The sequence below is a fragment of the Gavialis gangeticus genome, unplaced genomic scaffold (assembly GCF_001723915.1).
Source record: "Gavialis gangeticus isolate Ggan-Ray unplaced genomic scaffold, GavGan_comp1, whole genome shotgun sequence".
Lineage (NCBI taxonomy): Eukaryota > Metazoa > Chordata > Crocodylia > Gavialidae > Gavialis > Gavialis gangeticus.
In genome coordinates this window covers 751,838-772,118 of record NW_017728980.1, presented here as the reverse complement: position 1 = coordinate 772,118, position 20,281 = coordinate 751,838, and the positions used below count along the sequence as shown (strand labels likewise).

Genomic DNA, 20,281 nt, shown 5'->3' with positions numbered 1-20,281 from the left:
CCAGCCGCGGGGGGCGGCTGCCTCCGGCCTCTGCCGAGCCGCGGGGAGCTTCGACCTGCCAGGGGTCTGGAGCTCCAGGCCCCTGGGCGCGATGGCAGGGTCAGCCCGCGGGCAGCAGACACGGGCCCCAGGGCTCGTCACCGTGTGGTAAATATAACCATACACTTGTGTCTTGCGGCAGAGACTCGCGATGGGCGGAGCGGGGCCCGGTCTGGCCCGCAGCTGTCAAAGTCGGACCCTCGGGGTACTCGCGTGCAGCTCTCGCCTCGCCTCTCCTGTCCTGAGGGCACGTTGAGCGGGGTGCTGGGAGGGGCCGCCCCTGGGGGCGAGGGCACGTCACGCTCCGCGAGGAGCAAGTTGTTGGGTTATAACCACTGCTCTACCGGCAAGCCCTCGTACTGGCCCGAGCACGCGCTGGTGCGCACGCACGTGTCCAAAATGTGTAGTGTACAGATCAGCAGCTTGGAGAAGTAGGCAGCTACTGTCAAGAGGGGACACCTCTTGATGCTGAATTTAGGCGGAGTATTGTAACTACTAAAAACAAAGTAATACTTACTTTTTAATTTCTGCTCCTGTGTGAGATGGCTTTTATTGTTGTTCGACTGCATTAGTTAAGGCATAAGCATCAGAGGAAGACCCCGTTACATGAAGGAAGTTTAGCAGAGCTCCCAGAAGATCACTGGTGAGGTAATGCCTTATTCTTGCCCTGTTTGAACTGCTCCTGTTCAGACTCTTTAATATTTAGAAAAAATACTCCAGTATATTTTTTGGGCGTTAAACTTACTATCTTGGAACATATTGATCCAGCCCTTCTGGTTTGCTTCATTTCTTGCCTACTGTTGCAGGTGGTTTGACTTTTGAAGTGATCTAATTAAATTGACTGTTTAAATGAGTCGCTTAATGCAGGTCAGCAAGGCAGAGTTGAAAGAACTCTTGTGTAACAGAATGTGGGCTCTTGTCACAATGCTTCCCCCCCCCCCCAACATTGGAAGGTAAACCTGATTGAATTGTTCTTGTTCCAGTGTCTGCAGTGTCTAATCAGGCATGGTTACCAGTTTGGTAAAACGTTTCCATGACCTCCTTTGCTCATGTTAAATTAGGTAGATGACACTTACATGCTGGATTCATACTTTAATGGAAGCTGTGGCAAAAGTCTCAATTCATTAGAATTTTTTTCCCTTATACAACTAATTGTGTGTCTGAAGAATGGAAATTTGTGGTTCTGTTTGTCTTTTTGTTTTAATAGAAGTTTGGGGACGATCCCAGAAGTCGCATTGTATTACATTTTTAATAGTAAAAGTATTCCAGTTTATTCTTTTCTTTAAATTCTCCAGTGCTTGCAGGTAGTAGAATCTCTTGGATGCCGTCCTTGTTTGGATGTCAGGATTACAATACAGAATGATGCCCTTCTAGCAGCACACTTGTAGAAGGGTATCATTGTAAACAATGCTGATTATCTACTTTGAGTTGTAAACAAAAATGATTGAAAACTAATGAGGTAGTTACTTTGGTAGTCTCAGTACTTCCAGAATTAAAAAGCATCTTTAAAATTATAATGGATATTTTAATGTCATACCTAATTTTTTTTTCTCTTCAAACATGCATGCTAAAATTGGGGTTGGGGCAGGGATTGCTGCCAGTTTTATTTTTAATACTTGTTTGCATCTAAGTGGAATGGGTTAAAGGGGATTTTTATCCTTAGTTAAAAGGAAAGAGCATTCCTGTATAGAATTATATGGATTGTCACTCTTAAAGTCGTAACTTACAAGGAAGTGAAACCTTTTCCATGATTTCTTTTTTCATTCCCTACAATATCACCCTCGTGATCTGAATAATAGTACTGAGGTGATGTTATTAATGTGGCTTTTTGAAATCAAACTAATTATATTTGCCTGAAAGAGCCACATTAGTATGATTCTAGCTCCCTGATGCCTTTTTGGAGCCCTGGAGACAGCCTAGTGAATAGGGCTGAAAATTCATTCTGTATTTGATTAAATGGAACAGACTCGTTGCTCCTTACCCCAGCAGGGGCTATGAGATCTCTTGATCCCCGAAGCTGCTCAGAGACCCTGGGAATTCCATTAGCGAGCACCTGAGGAATGTCTGCCCTGCAGTGCCTTTTTTGATGATAGTTGGGGGGAGAGAACTAGTAGTATTGCGGAGTTGATTGTGGGCGGGGAGGATACATTAGAAGAATCTATATGTTGGAAGATCTAAAATCAAGGCATGACTTAACAGCTTATCTTTGTAAGAGAAAAGCCCAACCCAAAAGCACACTAATAGTCAGGATTCATATTTAAAGTAGAACTGTAGTGTATTTTGGGCACAGAAACTTAACTCATCCACACTGTTTTTTGAAACCATCTGATTCTTTATTCAGTCTGCAAGACAGATTGGTGGAAAACAAATATTAAAACAAGCACATAGTGACAGGCTGGGTGAGTTTGTTTTTTTTAAAGCATCTTTGGAATACAGTTTAAAATGTTCGCTCTTTTGCCTTGAATCTAACTGTTAATGATCTGGTGGTTTACTGTGGTCTGACTATTAAAGGAAACTTGAATCTTCTGTTAACTTGTCATCTCAAATGTTAACTTTTACATTTTTTGTTCCAGTTTTGCATATGTCTAAAGTGTGCTGCTATAAGAATTTAAACATATTGTGTACTGTTTTTATTGCCTGGAAGCTTTAATGTCTGTTTTATCTAATAAAGCTTTCTCCATGATCAGTGTCCGCCAAGCCCCTAAAGCAAAATATGAATGTATAATTTTGAGAATCCTGCTTTAACGCTTTAAAACTCTTTGGGACTTTATACATTTTTATTTTATATTAATCTTTTCTTGATGCAGTTAAGTAGATTTTTATCAAAGTCATTTTTTGTTCTTCAATTTAAAATTAATACTAGCTAAATAGTTTTATGGGTTTTTTCCCCCTTTAATGGGGAAGGTATATGACTGATACATTTTAATGGAAGCATTTCAGTCAACCTTAAGCTCTTAGAACAGGATGCTGTTGCATCTCTGAGTGTTCCTTTTCTTTTTCCTTTTCTTCTTTTTCATTTCTTTTAATTTGATCAAAAGGAGAAATATCAATGTAAGCATTTAAACATATGACACTCCCTGTGCTTTTTTTTTTAAAGGCATTATGTCACTAGGAAGTCTGGAAAGCTTTAAAATTTCATTTGAACACACGTAAGAAAAGCCAAATATAATTTTCCATATTCTGTCATTTCCTTATGACTTCAAAGGGTTGTTAATTTTATAAATCTGACTTCTTGCCAGGTATCTTGCTTTTTAGTTGCATTGCTTATATATCGCTTGCATCATGCAAAGCATATAGCTACGTAAGTGCTTTCTCTTACATACTTAGAAACAAGTAATAAAGAATAACATTAAATGCATATACTTACAATCAAGCTGTCAGTTTAGTATTTTATGTCTAATTTTGTAACCACACAACTCTATGAGCAGCATGGTTATATACATCATTTAAATGTATGTATTAAATTGTCATTTTGCAGACATCTGTAATTAGGATTACTTGGTTGGGTTGGTTGGGTATATGCATCTTTTCAGGTGTGCTGGTTTTCTTACAGATGTCTTCAGTTCGTGAACTCAAACAAAACAGGTCACCTTGACATTTGTGTCTTTTAATATAAACCTGCATTTGTACAGGCTGTTTGAAAATGTACTTTTAAGATAAACTGAACACCAAAGAAATGCCATACTTCCTGCTAAAAAAAAAAGTAATGTTAGGGAAAAGCTGTGTTTTTGTATAGGACAACTTAGTTGATGGTGGCAACAGTCTGTTTCCTAATATTGCTGTAATATTCACAAGCTGAATCTTTTGGAAGTATGTTTTGGCATAAATCTATCAGAAGCTTTGCTAAATTTGAGAGTATAAATAACTGTAATGAGAGTGGTGGTGTTTTTTAAGGGCTAAAATGGATTCCAAGGTGACTTGTAAAGTGTAGTAAGACTGGTTCCTACCTGGACAGGTTTCAAAACAGGACACATGCACATACTGTTGTATCAGTAAGTGCACTTTCACATTGGACAGGATATAGGAAAGGAGGCTTCCACCTGTTTGATTCCACAGCATTGCAGAAGGGACATTGTAGACTTATGAAGTGACATAACAAGCAGAAGATTATATCACTTAATGCTTAAATTTTGTTCAGGGATTTTTTTTTTTTTTTTTTTTTTTTGAAGCTAGAAGTGAAAACAGAACTACTAAAACAACACTCATTGACCTATGCTTTATACCCGGCTTAAAAACAGAGTGGAACTAAGGGGCAGAAGATAATGAATTGGACCTATCCCAGAAAATAAAGAAGTCTGTTGTACTGAGTACTGTATTGGTGTTACTTGAATTATGACATAATCTGATTTTTTTTTTTTTTAATAAGCATGTTTGACTACTACTAAAATGTGCTTGCATTGCAAACACAGTATACTTTGGGTGTTGCCTTCATATTGCAGTACATGCTGTTGAAGGGTATTGTTGGAGCATCCCGCTTCACTGGGATGCTTTAGCAGAATTTGATAATCACATTTAACAGACACTGAAAAGTAACTTCTTGAAAAATAGCCTGGATTTATTACTTTTGTTTTTACTGACTTGTAGAAACTTGTGGTTGCCCTTTCATTTTCCAGTCTTTGGACTTCATGTTTTTTCTTTCACTGTTTCTTAGAACACAAATGACTGGCTGTATTTTTTTGGTACACTAGCCCTTACACATGCTTATCAATGCTTGAGTCTTAGGGGACAGTGTTAGTCACTGTGCACTCCCTCTGCTGGCCATCTTTTACGCTGTTCAATACTGCGGTGAAATCCTATATTCCGGAGGAACAGTGGCTGCTAGGCTTTTGTGGGATGGAGGTGGGGTTTAAATACATTTCTTAGTAGGCCTAGTATAAAAACAAAAACCCAAATTTTTTTTGGATGATGTTAACATAATTTCTAAAAGTATGATTGTCTGTTCTCAAGTGTTGTAAATCAATAACTCCTACTGTGACTCGTCCTGATGTGGCAGGCTGTATCAAGATGTAGCTGTAATGTAAATTCAACTAAACTCATCCAAGGCTTTTAAACAATGAGTCTCAAAACACCCTTACAGATTAAGCATTGTCCATTCCATAGACTGAAAACATGCAAGCGAAAGAGGCTGTAGTTCACTAACATTAGCAAAGCCAGGTAGTATGAAAGCTGGGAATAAAATCCTTGTAATCTGACTCTTGAATTCTGCTTTATTTAGATTCAACCTTCCTTGTTCAATAAGACCTCTTGTAGTACCAAACCCACTAAACTTACTCAGGCAACCACTTAAGAACAGAATTCCTGTCTTTTCTCTAGTAGAGAAAATTTAATTTCTTTGATGGTCTTGGATGTTTAATAGAAAAATGATCTACATGACCAGTGGGAAGTGAAGTAGAGCAAGCAGCAGAAGTGCTGACATTTTTAAATGATTTTATGAATTATTTTAATACATAAGTGTATATCCTTTCTCTGTCAAATCTTCAGGTTTTGTCAGTGTAGTATATCCCACTGTAAAACAAATGTAATAGATTTTAAGGCCAGTCAGGACCATTTGATCACTTAATGTGACCTCTTATTTCACATACCATTGCATTTCACCTGCCTACTCCTTCATTGAGCTCAGTAACATATTTGATTAAAGCATATCTTCCAGAAACGCATTGCATCTTGATTTGAAGAAATCAAGTGTTGGAGAAGCCACTGTTTCCTTGGTAGTTTGTTCCAGTGGTCATTCATCTTCTGTTAAAAACATGCCTAATTTCTAATTTGAAAATTTGCCTGACTTCCGTTTCCAGTCATTTGGTTTTTGTTATGCCTCTCTTCTAGGTTAAAAAGTCTTTGTTTTCCCAAATTTAAGTTACTCAAATGCTGTAATCAAGTCACATATCAGTATTCTTTTTGATAAGCTTAAAGGATTGTGGGATTTAAGGAGTTCAATGTAAGCCATTTTTATCCATCCCTTGAATTATTTTGTGGCTCTTTCCTGCACATCTCCAATTTTTCAACAGTGGGAACATGGAAATGGAGCCTTACAACAACAGCATAATATTACTGGGACCCACAGGACTTGCCAACAAGTTAGTAGGAGCTGGAAAGTACATTTTGCTGTTGGTTGGGTTGGGTGGAAGCAAAATTCTGGTTGTGGGAATTTGCAGAAACAGATTGGTATAAATAAGTAAATAAAGTCAGGCAGTTTGTTCTAAGTGCAGGATTCATTGGGATTTAAGTTGCAGATGGGTGTAGGACAAAAATAACGAGCAGGGTGGTGGTGAGGAGTGGGAACACTTGGATGGAAACAGGTCAGAAAATTTTTGTGGGGTGGAATAGAAGTGGGATTAAATATATGGTCCTGTGCAAGCCTCTATACCAGAACTGTATGTAGACCTCATAACATCAGTCTCGTTGATGCTTTGTAAAGATAAAAATGACCTCCTTTTCCTTATTTGCCATTCCCCTATGTGTTCATCCAAAGCTTGCGTTAGTGATTTTTAGCCAAAGCATTCCAATGACTCTTGATTATTGAGTTGTTTTTTTGACCATCAAATCCTTTTCCGAATCTGCCTTCTAGGATACAGTGTGTCCTTTTGGATGGTACTGCCCACAAGCCTTTTCCCCCCAGATGTGTAACTTTTGATTTGACTATGTTAAAATGAATTTCTTTGATTTGGGTCGAGTCAAAGATGGGATCCAGACTGCTGTACAAGTATGTACTGCCTTAAATTATGATTCGACTGATTTTTATCATCTGTAAATATTATCAAGAATGATTTTTTTTTATTTGTTTTATTAATGATCTGGAAGTCAGTGTAAAGATGTGGAATAAAATTTGGACTAATACATATCCCTTCAAACCTTTGCATCCCTGTTCAATAAAGACTTTCCATTAACTAATTTCTACATTAATTTTTGAGATAAGGAAATAGATTAACATTGTCTATTTTTTTGATGTAGTATAGTGTACTTTTTAATGAAAATGTTGCAAGGTACAAATTCAGATACCATACAAAAGTCTGTTGTGTCTAAACATTTGCTTTTATCAGTTAGAGTTGTGAAATCTTCAAGAATGAAATCAGGCTGTTTGACATAAATTGTTTTGTTTTCCACAAATCTGTAGATTGGCATGACCTGCATGCCTGTCCTTCCAGTATATATCTCCCCAAATTAACGTCCCGTATTTCTTTGTACATATTGCAGGTGGAAGTGGGGGAGAGAAGTAACTTCTCATGCTTTCTCCCTAATCTGTAACAGGCTTCTTTTTATACCCTTAAGAATTGTGAGTACATTGAGCCCCACACATTTCAGGTTTTCTGGTCTGGAGTTAGTGATAACTCTGCATGTTCGTATCCTTAATCTGCCACGAGGGCTTTCCTATGTAATGTGTTGCCATGGCAAGTGCCCATGTACACTGCATATGGTTACCTTTCAGTAAGCGGAAGGTATGCTATAGTAAATTATACCTCTTTCAGTGAGGTTCCCTCTTGTCCGCTCCCCTCTCCTCCTCCCTGCCAGTAAATTGTTTGTGTGTCAATACCCTAAAACAAGTGGAGGTTTCTTTAGTACACCACCTCCCCCTCCAGTTTGTGTGCTTAGTCTATCAACCTTAAACAGATGATAACTAGAATTTTTAACATACTTCATGTGAATTGTTCTTCCATCTTCAGTAATATCACATTCACATTTTCACAAATGAGAATTTCTGTATTCCCTTGCTTGTTATGGAACTTCTAGTATTGGGGTTTTTTGCGGGGGGGTTGTTTTTTTTTGTTTTGTTTTTATTTTTAAGCATGGAAAAATGACTGTCTTCATGTACTATATACAAGTTCAGTTTCTATGTCTGAGTTCAGGGTTGTTCTGTATTTGTCTTCTAAATAGTGTCCTCTTGAATTGCTACCTTAATGTCTCCTTGCAGGTAAGTCTCATCTGCAACAGACATTAGCCACCCTACTGCATGCTGTCATATTAAAGCTCCCTTTGTCACTGGAAAGTAACCCTGTGTTAAGCTAAAACTTCCTTATTTATACCAGGTCTGTAGCTAACGTTTAACCCTTCAACATTCTTCTGCTTTCTTATTTATGGGAACTAGAAGGAAGTGAAGAAAACTACATTGACTTGCTGCTTCTGGGATCTTGGAATAGAAATGAAATCTCTTATGCCTTTCTAAATTTTGTATTGATTCTCTTAAGAGTTCAGCATCACCTGACAGGTCCCTACCGATGATCAGCATTCCACAAGATTTTCTCATTACATCTCACTTGTACAATGGGGAGCAGTCCATTTCTTTTGTTATCTTTGTGGGCCTTTCTGAATTCTGTGTATGCTCCTCTTACTATAGAATTACCAATGACAATAGCTTACTTTCTTTAAGAACTGTTGGTAATAGCATACTGCAAGGATGTCTTTAAGATATATTCCCTGAAGGCTTTTTAACATCTCCAAAGTGAAGTTCATAGGTGGTTGACTATCTACTAATGATTAGATGCTCTTTAGTGGGTTGAATGTGTCCTAGTTCTGTTCTTCTTTGGTCACCTGTCCTCCTCAAAGTTTCTGCCCTCTCCACTTCCTTATGGCCAGGCCTTACCCCTTTGATGTCTGTGGCAATTATTTTGCAATTAATTTGTCCAAGAAGTCCCTCTTGAATGCTACATAATGGCGTTTGCACTTCCAGATCACTTCCCTTTTTCTAGGTGGAGGGGAATGTACGATGCACTCTTGTCTTTCAGTAGAGAAGAGAATAAAATGGATGGAGGCTGGTCTTAATAGTTGAGCAACAAAAGAATATCTTGCTGCTCAACCCCTACTTGCACAGAACCATATTACCCCTTCAGAATAGATTTGCAGTCTCTGTTCTATCAAACGCATACATGAGGAGACACTTAATTTTGCATAGGTGGTGTGTGTGTTTCAAACTGTCCCCTCCACACACCTCACCCCCAAGCAAAACAGTGATTTTCAGGCTAAAAGGGTACAGGCATCCCCAGTTTAAGGAACCATTTAAATGTAAAAGAAAAAGCCTTCCAGAAGTCCCTGTCTTGTAGGTGCCTTCTTCCAAAGAACAGATTTCTTCAGAGGATACACTCCTCCTCCAGGAGAGTTGTTTAACTGTGGTACCGTCATACACAAAGAAGACCTTTTAAAATGTATACATACTGTTTTTGTCTGGTTTTTTGTCATGTCAGATATGCTGGTATAATTTCTCACAGCTGTTGTAGATCACATTCAGTTATCTACTCTTGCCAAATATTTAAGCTAAATAGTAGTGTTTTTTCTGTCCTAAATAAGATGCACCTCTCAAAAGTCCTTTACTTGTTCTCATTTTGAGACTATGGAAAGACATGGTAAAATATAAGCCAAACTTCTCCTAAAGTTTGTTAGAGCCCATTCCTTCTAAGTGGCTATTTTATGCTGGTATTAACTTTGGGGAGCCTCTTGTTTCTCAACAACCTTTTCAAAATATTCTACCACTCTAGAAGCTTACTGCCTAAACATTCTGCAGTGACAATGTATCACAGCTTGAGGGAGGTTTGAGTTACCTCTAATAAAATGCAAGCTAAGCAAAAGAAAAAAAGACAAGACTTTTGGAATAAAAGAAGTTTTCTGTTCTTGGCACTGATCTTTATTACAGAATGAAATAGGAAGGTGTACTGTGTAAGCATGTAATAAGGACACTGGTAATGGAAGATGTGAAAAGATATTTTAGTAAACCTTTATAGAAAGGAATATTTGGCTCAGTTAAATCATTCTGAAGTTGGATTTTGCTAGGGATGGATTCTGAGGTTAAGGCTTCTCGTGTTTAAGTTGTGCTTTCAAATTGTTGTGCAGTCTAAATGTAATAAGAGTAGATTTTAGGATTGCAAGTTTAAATGATGTGGTGGTAGTATTGTGCCAAGAGTTAACTGTGGCATTGGTCTCAGGTTTCTTTAACACTGTAAGTTGACCTCTCTTGGAGCAGATGAGAGCAAATGAATGAATCTGTCAAGTAATGGAAAATTAGCAATAACTTACTATGTTCTGGACACTTACTATATGGGTTCTAGAGGGCAAACATGAGCCAGTCCAGTTTGGGTTTGTTTTTTAGACTTTGAAATTAGCCTGTATGCTGTTTGCTATGTTTTTATCATTATTATTTACTGTGGCAGGAGAACTTAATGTTCATGTCCATAAAATAAGTTTACTTCACATCTTGTATGTATGTATTCTTTATATGCATGGATATTAGACATTCCAAACCAAGACAAGTTATATTTTTTAAAAACCACTATTTTCCAAAATCCTGAAATTACTGTGGGAAAGACATTAGCAAGGCCAGTATGTTCAGCTGAAGGTTGCAAAGTCTAAGGGAACTGATGTATAAATGCCAAGTTTTTAACCCCCTCCCTCCCTTTCCCCCATAGGTTGTGGGTTAAAACCATAACAGGAGTGAAGCCCTACTCTCAGCTATAAATGTCTGTTTTCACTCTAGAAATGTATACACTGCAGAAGGTAAATGCTAGCCTGGTTAACATAAGTTAGTCATTATTTATTCAGGAACTGGTAAGCCTTTGATTGTAGTTGACAATAGTAATATAATATCAAGGTTTTCAGCTCTCTGTTACTGTCTCAGTCTACAAGGTGTCCTTAAAAACAAAAGTAAACATTCACTGTCTTTAACAAGTTTAAACAAAAACATATAGTAGTATTTCTGCTTAATCTTGTTATTCATAGCAGCTGGCTGATACACATATAAGGTGAAATTTGCTCTCCCTGTAGAGGACCTTTCTGGCACTTATGTGGTGCTCAGGCCTAATTCGGGTCTCAAGTGCCATGAAACTCTGACCCCTTTACTGTGGTTAGTGGTGTAGTATTAAGATAATTAAGTGGATGTGTTGAAAGAAAATGCAGTATTCTATAGGTTTTGTGGACGGTATAACTAAGACTTCTAAGAAATTCCAAATGGTTTCTGTAAGTATTTTGAAAGGCCATGGCAGTGTAGGACAGAAGATTTGTAAGTTGATCAGTGATTTCTTTCAGTTTACCTGAAATTGCAGCCAGATTAATCTCAGTCATTTTTTGCAAAAGCGTTTCTAGAGACTTAGACTTGCTTTGAAGGATCTCATTTGGGGTCCCTAATGTTCTATACTTGGGCTCACTTAAACATAGGATGTGGCTATGTGGGCAAAACAGGTGTTTGTGTATCAGGTTAACTTGATTGAAAACTTCCATTAATATTTGTGATGCTGCTGTTTACTAATCTTTATGTCCCTTGAGCTGGTCTTGGTTGCCTTATTTTGCTAGTAATGATAGCCTCCATGGTAAATCACAGGAGTTTTTACCTCTGAGATGGCATGGTCCTATTCCACTGAGAGCTTTACAGATCAGTGCTGCAAACTTGGAAGCTTAGCTTTAAATATTTGTGATGTGTGCTAGCTCTATAATTTCCTCATAACTCTTATCTAGACCTTATGAGAGTGAGAGGTTATTTGTTTTGTTTTATTAAGGTAGTGCTCAAAGTCTCATCTGGACTAAAGCTCACTTTGGGACCTATTCAAGTACATAGTCCCTTAGACTAGATTCTCTAATTTTGAAACCAGCCTCAGTATATGCGTGTAGGGCAAAAATAGAAAGATGAGAGTAATAAAAACAATTTCTGTTAGTACAGCCTAATGATAAATCTTTGAAAATGTATAAATAACTGGAAGATAAACTCTAGTCTTTTCAACCTCCATTTCACCTAGCTGTCATTCATTAGTACTGGGCTGTCTATCTTCCTAGTGGCAGGGAGCAGGACTCCATTTGGGCTGCATGTCTGTGGGCCATACCTATGCAAGTACTACACAGGTGTGTCCCCCCACCGCTGCACCAGCTTGTCTGAATGGAATGGGCAGTCATCTCGTTAACCAGAGAGGGAATAATGGCCCTTAGATATTGGCAAGAATGAGTCCAGCATAACTTCATGTTTTCTTGACTGCATACTATATGGGATTTTAGTATAGATTTCTGACTGTTTTTGTTATTTACTCCCCTTAGACTAAGAGCAATAGAATAGCAAAGGGTGATTAAAGACAGACTCCCAATATACGTAACAAGAAAATGAAAAGACATTATTTAGCCTAGTAAGGAGGTTTGATTGCAAAATTTACACTTATGGAAAGTGATAGTCCAAACTGATCAACTGCTCCTTTTTTCCACAAGGTTTTTAGTGAAATTGTGTAATTCACTGCTGTAGGATCTAGACAGGAATCCTATCTGTGCTTCAGCATTCAAGCTGTACTCTGGCTCAAGGGAGCCTCCTATCCCCCCCATGAGTTTACAGACTCCTACTAACCCGTAAGATAGCAGTAGGTTGAGTTGCTATAAATTTTTGCTGCAGGTGTGGATTTAATAGTTGTACTTCCCTCAAATAGATCACAAGTAGAATAGATCACTACAGGTTGCAACAGAACAATTTGAAGCTGCTGATAAGCCAGTTGAAAAAACCTCTTGCCTGTGAGGGTTGTTGCAAGATGTCAGTGGATACACAGGATTAGACTACTTTCTAAAATTGCAGTGAATTCACCAACTTTTGTTGTATTTGTAGTAGTTTGCACTTGCAACCACATGAACTCATATTTAGTTTTTCTTTAAATTCAGATCTGTGAGAGGTAAACCCATGAGAGCCAAACCCTCTGCTAGTTCTAATTAATGTACTTCCAGTGTATGAGGATCTATTCCTAAATATTTTTCTGATGCTTTAAGCAAACTGATCATGTCAGTCTTTTTTCATTTCTACTTCATTGATTCTGTTGCTAGGATCGGTAAAGTTACAAACAAGGTTAACCTTCATGATAGTTAAATATGAGGCCTCCTTTGAAAACAGTGTGCCTTATCCACTGTATTGAAATCTGTGGTAACATGTATGTACAGTTTAATCATTGACTTTTTGGGAATCTAGCTCAACTATGAAAAAAGTATGTCCTTGTTTGGACCGTTTTCATATAGCTTCATCATTGTGTGCATTGTTTGTAGGATTTTTTTGTAAAAAGTCCACTTCAAAATTAAAGTAGTTTGAGAAATAGTAGGGGATTGCTTCATGTTGAATAATTTAGAAGTTGTTTTAATACTGCCGCAAATTTACCTGGAGCTTAACAAATGTGTTTCCCATACCAGAGTATATATACTCCAAAGGTCACCTCAGTAGTTCAGGGTGCGGATGGGATTATTAGTGAGAAGATGGTATTCCTCGTAATATTTTTAAGGACTGATAGACACGAGGTGAGAGGGCATTTGGTATTAAAGACACAGTCTTCCCTAAGTATAAGTGTCATATGATAGATGCAAAACCAATAGTGGAAGAAATGGAAAACTTTAAGCTGTATATACAAGGCCACTAAAATGATGACAGTATGCACTGGGACAGTACCTCAGGTCTGTGCCAATACTGCCTCAGGTCTGTGCCAATACTTGTTTGCTCAGTGCTGCACAAAGATGGCTGTGGAGGAACTTGCCAAAGCTCATTTGTACATGTACAGAAATGTATTAAGGTGGATGTGCTCCTGGTGTAGCAGGGCAAGTGTCCTGTTAGGGATTGCAGTCTGTCGCTGTGGTGCTGCTACCTGGCACCACCATGGAAAGGTGCTTGTCTTTTGGAACAGAAATTTAAGCTAAGACAAAATCCTGCCTTAAAAAAACTGTCAGGAAGCTGAGAGCACTTTTTTTTTCCTTAAGGTGAAGGTATCACAGCCAAACCAGGACATTTCTTAGCTTCGTATTAAGAAGAAACGAGAAAAGGATGTGTTAGTTTAAGATTAGCTAAAGCTTTCAAAGGGGACAGCAATCTTGTATTCTGAGGTTTACACCCGCTGTTATGGAGCCAGTAGTGTAGTGCTAAAACCAATGACTGTATCCAGATGATAGTATTCTAAAGATCCGCTTTTACAGAGTACTATTTTATAAACCACATTTAAATAAATCGTTGTTATTTAGGGATTTAAAAATACTTGTAACCCAGAAAAACTGTATGTTAAGGCAGATGTTTTGTCCCTAATTGTCTTCTGGGGCTGGAAAGTTGGGCAACGTGAGATCAATTTGCAATGCTGTGAACCATGCAGAGTATATTAGCAGGGCACAAGGGGAACTACTGCCCCCAGACTACTGCACCTGGCAGCACAGTTTGGGGTGGAGGTGAGCAACCAATAGTGGCAAAAAAACACAGGTTAGGGACTATTTAGAAAAGCTGGATGCACATTCATGGGACTGGATGTGATGCACTCGAGGGTGCTGAAAGGAGCTGGCTGATGCGATTGCAGAACTGCTCACCATTATCTTTGATAACTCAAGGTGATTAGGAGAGGTCCCAGATGATTGGAAAAGGGCAAATATAGTGCCCATGTTTCAGAAGGGGGAAAAAGGAAGATCTGGGGAATTACAGGCTGGTCAGCCTCACCTCAGTCCCTGATAAAATCATGGAGTAGGTCCTCAAAGAATCCATTTCTAAGCACTTGAAAAGAAGATGATTAGGAACAGTCATCATGGATTCACCAAAGGCAAGTTATGGCTGACCATCCTGATTGCCTTCTATAGCAAGATAACTGGCTCTGTGGATGTGGGGAGACCAGCGGATGTGGTATACCTTGACTTAAGCAAGGCTTTTGATAGCATCTCCCACAACATTCTCTCAAGAAAGCTAATGTGTGGGTTGCATGAATGGACTGTAAACTGGATAGAAAACCAGCTGGATTGTCGGGCTCAAAGGGTAGTAATTAATGGCTGTCTCTAGTTGGCATCTGGTATCAAGTGGAATGCCCCAGCAGTTGGTCCTTGGGCTGGCTTTGTTCAATATCTTCTTCAGCAATCTGGAAGATGGCATAGAGCTCATCCTCAGCAAGTCTGTGGAAGATACCAAGCTGAGGGGAGTAGCAGATATGATGGAGGGTAGGACTAGGATTAAGACGGACCTAAACAAATGGAGGATTGGACCAAAAGAAGTCTCATGAAGTTCAGCAAGTACAGTTGTGGACTTAGGATGGAACCATCCCATGCACTGGTACAGACTGGGGACCAAATGGCTAAGCAGCAGCTCTGCAGAAAAGGACCTGGGGGTTACAGTGACAGTAAGATGAATGTGAGCCTCGTTGTGAAGAAATCTAACAGCATACTGGGCTGTATTGGTAGGAGTGTTGCTAGTAGATTGAGGGAAGTTACTGTTTGTTCTCTTTGGCACTGGTGAGGCCACATTTGGAGTACTGTGTCCAGTTTTTGCCCCCCACTACAGAAGGATGTGGATAAATTGGATAGAGTCTTGCCAGAGGGCAGCAAAAATGGTTGGGGGTCTGGGAGACATGACTTGTGAGGTGAGGCTGAGGGAACTGGGTTTATTTAGTCTGGAGAAGAGAAGACTGAGAAGGGATTTAATGGCATTGAACTACTCAAGTGTGGTTATGTAGAGGATGGAGGTAGACTGTTTTCAGTGGTGGTAGATGACAGAACAATTAGATACAGTTTCAAGTTGCAGCAAGGGAGGTTGAGGTTAGATATTGGGGAAGAAACTTGCTCACATGGAGGGTAGTCAAGCATTGGACCAGGCTACCCAGAGAGGTTGTGGATTCTCTGTCCTTGGAGGTCTTTAAGACCTGGGTTGAGATAGTTGGGGCTGGTCCTACTTTGAGCAAGGGGTTACACTAGATGACCTTTTCAGGTCCCTTCCAGCCTTAATTTTCTATGATTCTGTTTCACTATGAGGTAATATTAAGCTTTGCAAGTACAGGGCCTAAAAGTGCACAACTGAAAAAAATGACAAGATGGTGTGGTAAAAGACTGGTCTCCAACCAGACCCCAAAATATTATTATTATTTTTTTCCTTAATAAACCTCCTAACATGTAATATCTTGTCATCAATAAAACCGCACACATAATTGTCCAGGGCAAGACAATGGTTCAGATTAGTTTTAGAAAACCCAGCCCTAGAGAGTAACAGAATAAATAGACTAGTATGGTTCTGCTTCATACCCTTTCCCAAAGCTTGGAAAAACAAGCATCTTCTATGCCCTGAAAGTTTACAGATTCAGATTACATTGGACCAAGATGAGGTGCCTATTCTAAAGTTGAAGGGCCCATTAGACACTTCCCTCTAGTTTACATCAAGTAAGCTTGAGCTCTTTTACCATCAGCTGTTGTTACTTGGAATATTACAGCCTGGCAGGTATCATGTGACACAGGACTTTGGTTAGAAATATCACCTGAAGATTTACCTAAAACAGTTCCTAGTCATCTCTCTTAGTGTGCAGTGTGAAGAAAACAGACAATTGCTTTCTACATTTAGCTTTAGTTTGTAGTGGTCTAAGTGGTTTGCATGCTTATCTACCACCTGAGCTCAAGTTAAGTCATCTTCTGCTTAGAATAGCAAAGATTAACTTCTGTATCCTTTTGTCAGAAAAAGCATTTGAATGACAGAATAAAAAAAACCCTGTACTTTGTAGGTTGGAGGATGGTGAAAGGAAGAAAGGAGCATATGTAAAGATCATTGCGAGAACCCTCCTGAACTGTCTCCTTCCACTTGCTGACAGGAGACAATTCAAGTTGCTGGAGAAGTACCATTGATGCTGCCTATGGAAGATCTTTTAAATTCAGTAGGAAGACAGATGCATCAATGTTAGCATCTTCTCGCAAGCAAACGCCATGAATTTTGAGGCAATGATTTTTCAGCATCATCTTCTCTGGGCTGGTCACATTATCTAGAAGTCTGACTCCAGACTACCAAAGCAAGTTTTATTCTCCCAGCTCAAGAGGAGGGCAGAGGAATCACTTCAAGGATGTCCTCAAGGCCAACTTGAAAAAATGCAACAGTCGACATCAACTCGTTGGAGACTATTGTCCAGAACTGCTCCAAGTGGAGGAAGAGTCTGCTGTAAGGATCTCAGTACTTTGAAACCTCACAATGACAACAGGAGACAAAAAAGTGGGAATGGCAGAAACAGCATGTTGCTGAACACATCAGGAATCCAGAGCCATCCACCCCACATGGAAACACATGCCTGAGTTGGAGTAGAACAGGAGTGGACAATTTTATTTCAGCTGGAGGGCTGCTTAATGAGTTTTGGTGAGCTGTTGAGGTCCACAAGCATAGCCCTACCCCTTGACAGGTGCCCCACCCCCTGGCTGCCATTTTGAGACTAGAAGTTCTACCCCATGCCTTTGCGCACACACATCCCTCCCCTTGCCCTGGAAGTACTTCTTTGGGAGGGAGGATGCTGCCATTTTGAAACTGGAGAAAAACCAAATTGTATACTAAAAAAAAATCAAACGTCTCCTATAACTTACTTCAATTTTATTTAAAAAAATATTTTTGTCCTGATTTATGTCTGTCTGCATAGTGTATCTAGAGGTGATTGCATCATAGCTCAAAATACACTCTTACTCTTGCATTTCTGGGGGGAGGGATGTGTGTGTGCATGCACCCAGAGTGGGTGTGGAGGGTTGTGGGTGTGGGGTATGTGGTTGGGGTGGAGGCTGTAGGTGTGTTTAGGGGTATGGTGAGGGATGTGGGAGGATGTGGGTGGGTGTATATGTGGAAGGGGCAGGGTCCTCAGAGCCCCTGGAGTGTGCGAGTCCCTTGAGCTGTATGTGCTGTCAGAGAGCAGGGCCAGCCCTGCCCTGCCCCATAGCACTCCTGCCCAAGTCCCTCCACTCCTCCCTTCTGCAACAACTCACCAAAATGTCCTATGAGGCTTTTGGTTGGTGGGGAGCAGTGTTCAGGAGCGGGACAGGTGTGATCTGCTCTGTGGTGGGGATGGCAGGAGGTGGAGGTGGAGTGCTGCCTGGGAGCCAGCTGGGGCTGAAGGGTGGGAGGGGAGCAAGGTTGAGAGCTGGAGCAAGAGCTCCATGCGCCTCCCACTGAAGCTTCCCTCCCACCCTGTGTGGCACGGCAGGAGCAGGAGGCACAGCTGGAAGGAAGGGGAGCAGAACAGTCCCACCAGCCCCAACCAGCACACAGCTTCTGGTGGCTCTGGTCCTGGTGTGGCTGCAGCCAGCTGGGTGCTGCTGTGGTACCTTTACCTTCAATGGATGCTCCTCTTCCTGCCCCTGCTGCGCTGTTTTGGGGTGAGGGGAGTTTCAGCCTGGCTGTTCTTGCTAGAGGTGAGGGGAGATGAGGAACATCCAGCTGGCTGCAGCTGCACTGGGAACAGCCTCACCGGAAGTTATGCACTGGCTGGGAGCCAGGGCTGGTGGGAGTGGAGGCGCAGACTACACTGGTGGGAGCAGGTGGGGCTCGGCCCTGTGTGGAGCGCTTCAGGGGCAGCTGCGAGTCAGATCCATCCAGTTGGTGGGACAGATGTGGACCGCAGGCTATATTTTACCTGCCCCTGAAATAGAACCTGTTGATCCTGGATTGGCCTTGTCAGCCATCTTCAGACCCACAGATAAGATCCTCATCCTCGACTGCAAGGGACGGCTGCTGCTGCTAATGACAGTTGTACTCCTCCAAATATGGTCTGTGTCCTGGAAGAGTACTTGGCCATCTTTGCTTGTTGTCTGTGTTGGAATGATTGTATCAACCCAGTTTAAATGACCATCTTTGCTGTTAACCCGATGAAGTTGAAAGGCCTTTTTCTCCATGGCCAAGGTAATTTAAATGGGATTAATTAGGAGTGAAGTGAGCTTCAACTCACAAAACCTTGTGCTATGTAAAATCTACTTCAGTTAATCTCTGAGATGCAAATCTGTCCTGCTTTCTATTTAAGTAGGAGTGAGTCAGATTAGGAATCTTGAGTCAAAACAACAGATTTTTGTTGTCTCAGAAGCTGGAAAATGTGCTTCCCCCCCTCCCTTTATAGTTAGTTACGTGACACCCTGTGCTGCTGAAAATCTTACCTACAAAGTCTTGTAGTTGAATATAGCAGAAATGTATTTCAGTTACTTTTACCTTTAAATTCCAACCCCACCACAAGTGCGTGTATGAATATTAGTGAAGATGTCAGGAGCAAGTGTATGGGGAACTTCAAATGTGGAGAGCCCAGTATTTTTACTAAAGCATTGGTGTTTGAAAATGTTGCCTGTTACTTCATGAGACTGCAGACCAGTGTCATCTCTTATTCCCTTTTAACAGTACTTTATTTCTACCATCTACCATTTTTTATCCTTAGGACAATTTTCAGTCTGATCATAAATACAATGTGCCAAAAGGATCAATGATGTAATTTCAGTGCACACAATTTAATACTGAATTTCAAACTGTCTCTGATAATGCATCACAAATTCACAGGGATTCTTTTAAATGTTGCAGAGAAAATGTGTGTGGCTGTAGCAATGTGCAACTTCATATTTTCCCTCACTGACATACAAAACTGCACAAACATTATATACAAAGATTAGTCCTGTATTTAATCATTAAAACAAGCATTTAGCAATACGTGATGTGAGTAATAGGTCAATGTTGGTTACTTTGAATGAGAATGAAGGTGGAAGGGATTTAGTGAAATTAAAGACAATTAATGGGGGTGGAAAAAATGTTAAGAATATAACTCTCATAAAGTTTTGTGCTTTTCCCCTTATGTTTGGATGATTGGGGTGATCCACATGTAGAAAATGTAAGCTTTTTTTGCAATGACTTTTTAGTAAGACCACAAATTTGAAACCATGAAATATTTTCTACACTAAAAGGATTTTCCATGTGATCTGTGCCTGAGTAGCCTATTTTACTGTGCGTTAAAGCATCACGTATAAAACCATGCAGTTACTTTAATGTGCAGTACAATAGGTTACCGTGCATTAAGTGTTACTTAAAAATAAATGCAGCCTAAGGTGCATTTATTTAGTCCTCACATTGGAGGTACTAAATTTAATGCACATTGGGGAAACCACATTAATGCACATGTTGACACGGCCAGTGTGGGTTGTGTTTTCTGTCTAAAGGTGTAGTCAGGCTTCTACTTTCACTGGATTCTTGCCTCTTTACAGCTTTCATTCCTGGAGGGATACTGTTACATATCATCTTTCAGGTTTTCACCCAGTCATGCAGGCACACTTGAAAAATTTAACTAGAACAAATATTGAATATTCAAGTATAGGGTTGATTCAGCTTTCAAAAAATAGTTTTTGATGTATGTGATCTCATTATTTGTAATGTCAAAATCCTTTCTTTCCTAACTCCATAATTCTACACACAGATGTGTAATAATCTTTTTTTTAAAAAAGAATTATACAAATCTGTCCACATTTATGTAGATGTCCAACTTCTTATCTGTGTTGTTTGACTTAAGTCAGCTCATGGAGGTAGTTAGGTCAAAGGACGTGG

At 39.9% G+C, this 20,281-nt stretch overlaps 1 protein-coding gene across 2 annotated transcripts in view; it reads left to right on the top strand.

Annotated features, from left to right (window-relative positions):
• Positions 1–380: 380 nt before the first annotated feature.
• CDON (cell adhesion associated, oncogene regulated) overlaps positions 381–20,281 on the top strand; it is a 126,535-nt gene continuing 106,634 nt past the window's right edge. The window contains exon 1 of one of the 2 annotated variants that reach the window (XM_019508879.1): positions 381–687. The gene's annotated coding sequence lies outside the window, so the exon portion shown is untranslated. Of the gene's footprint in view, positions 688–1,761; positions 2,439–20,281 lie in introns of those variants that run through there. The other variant, XM_019508887.1, reaches the window with a different exon arrangement.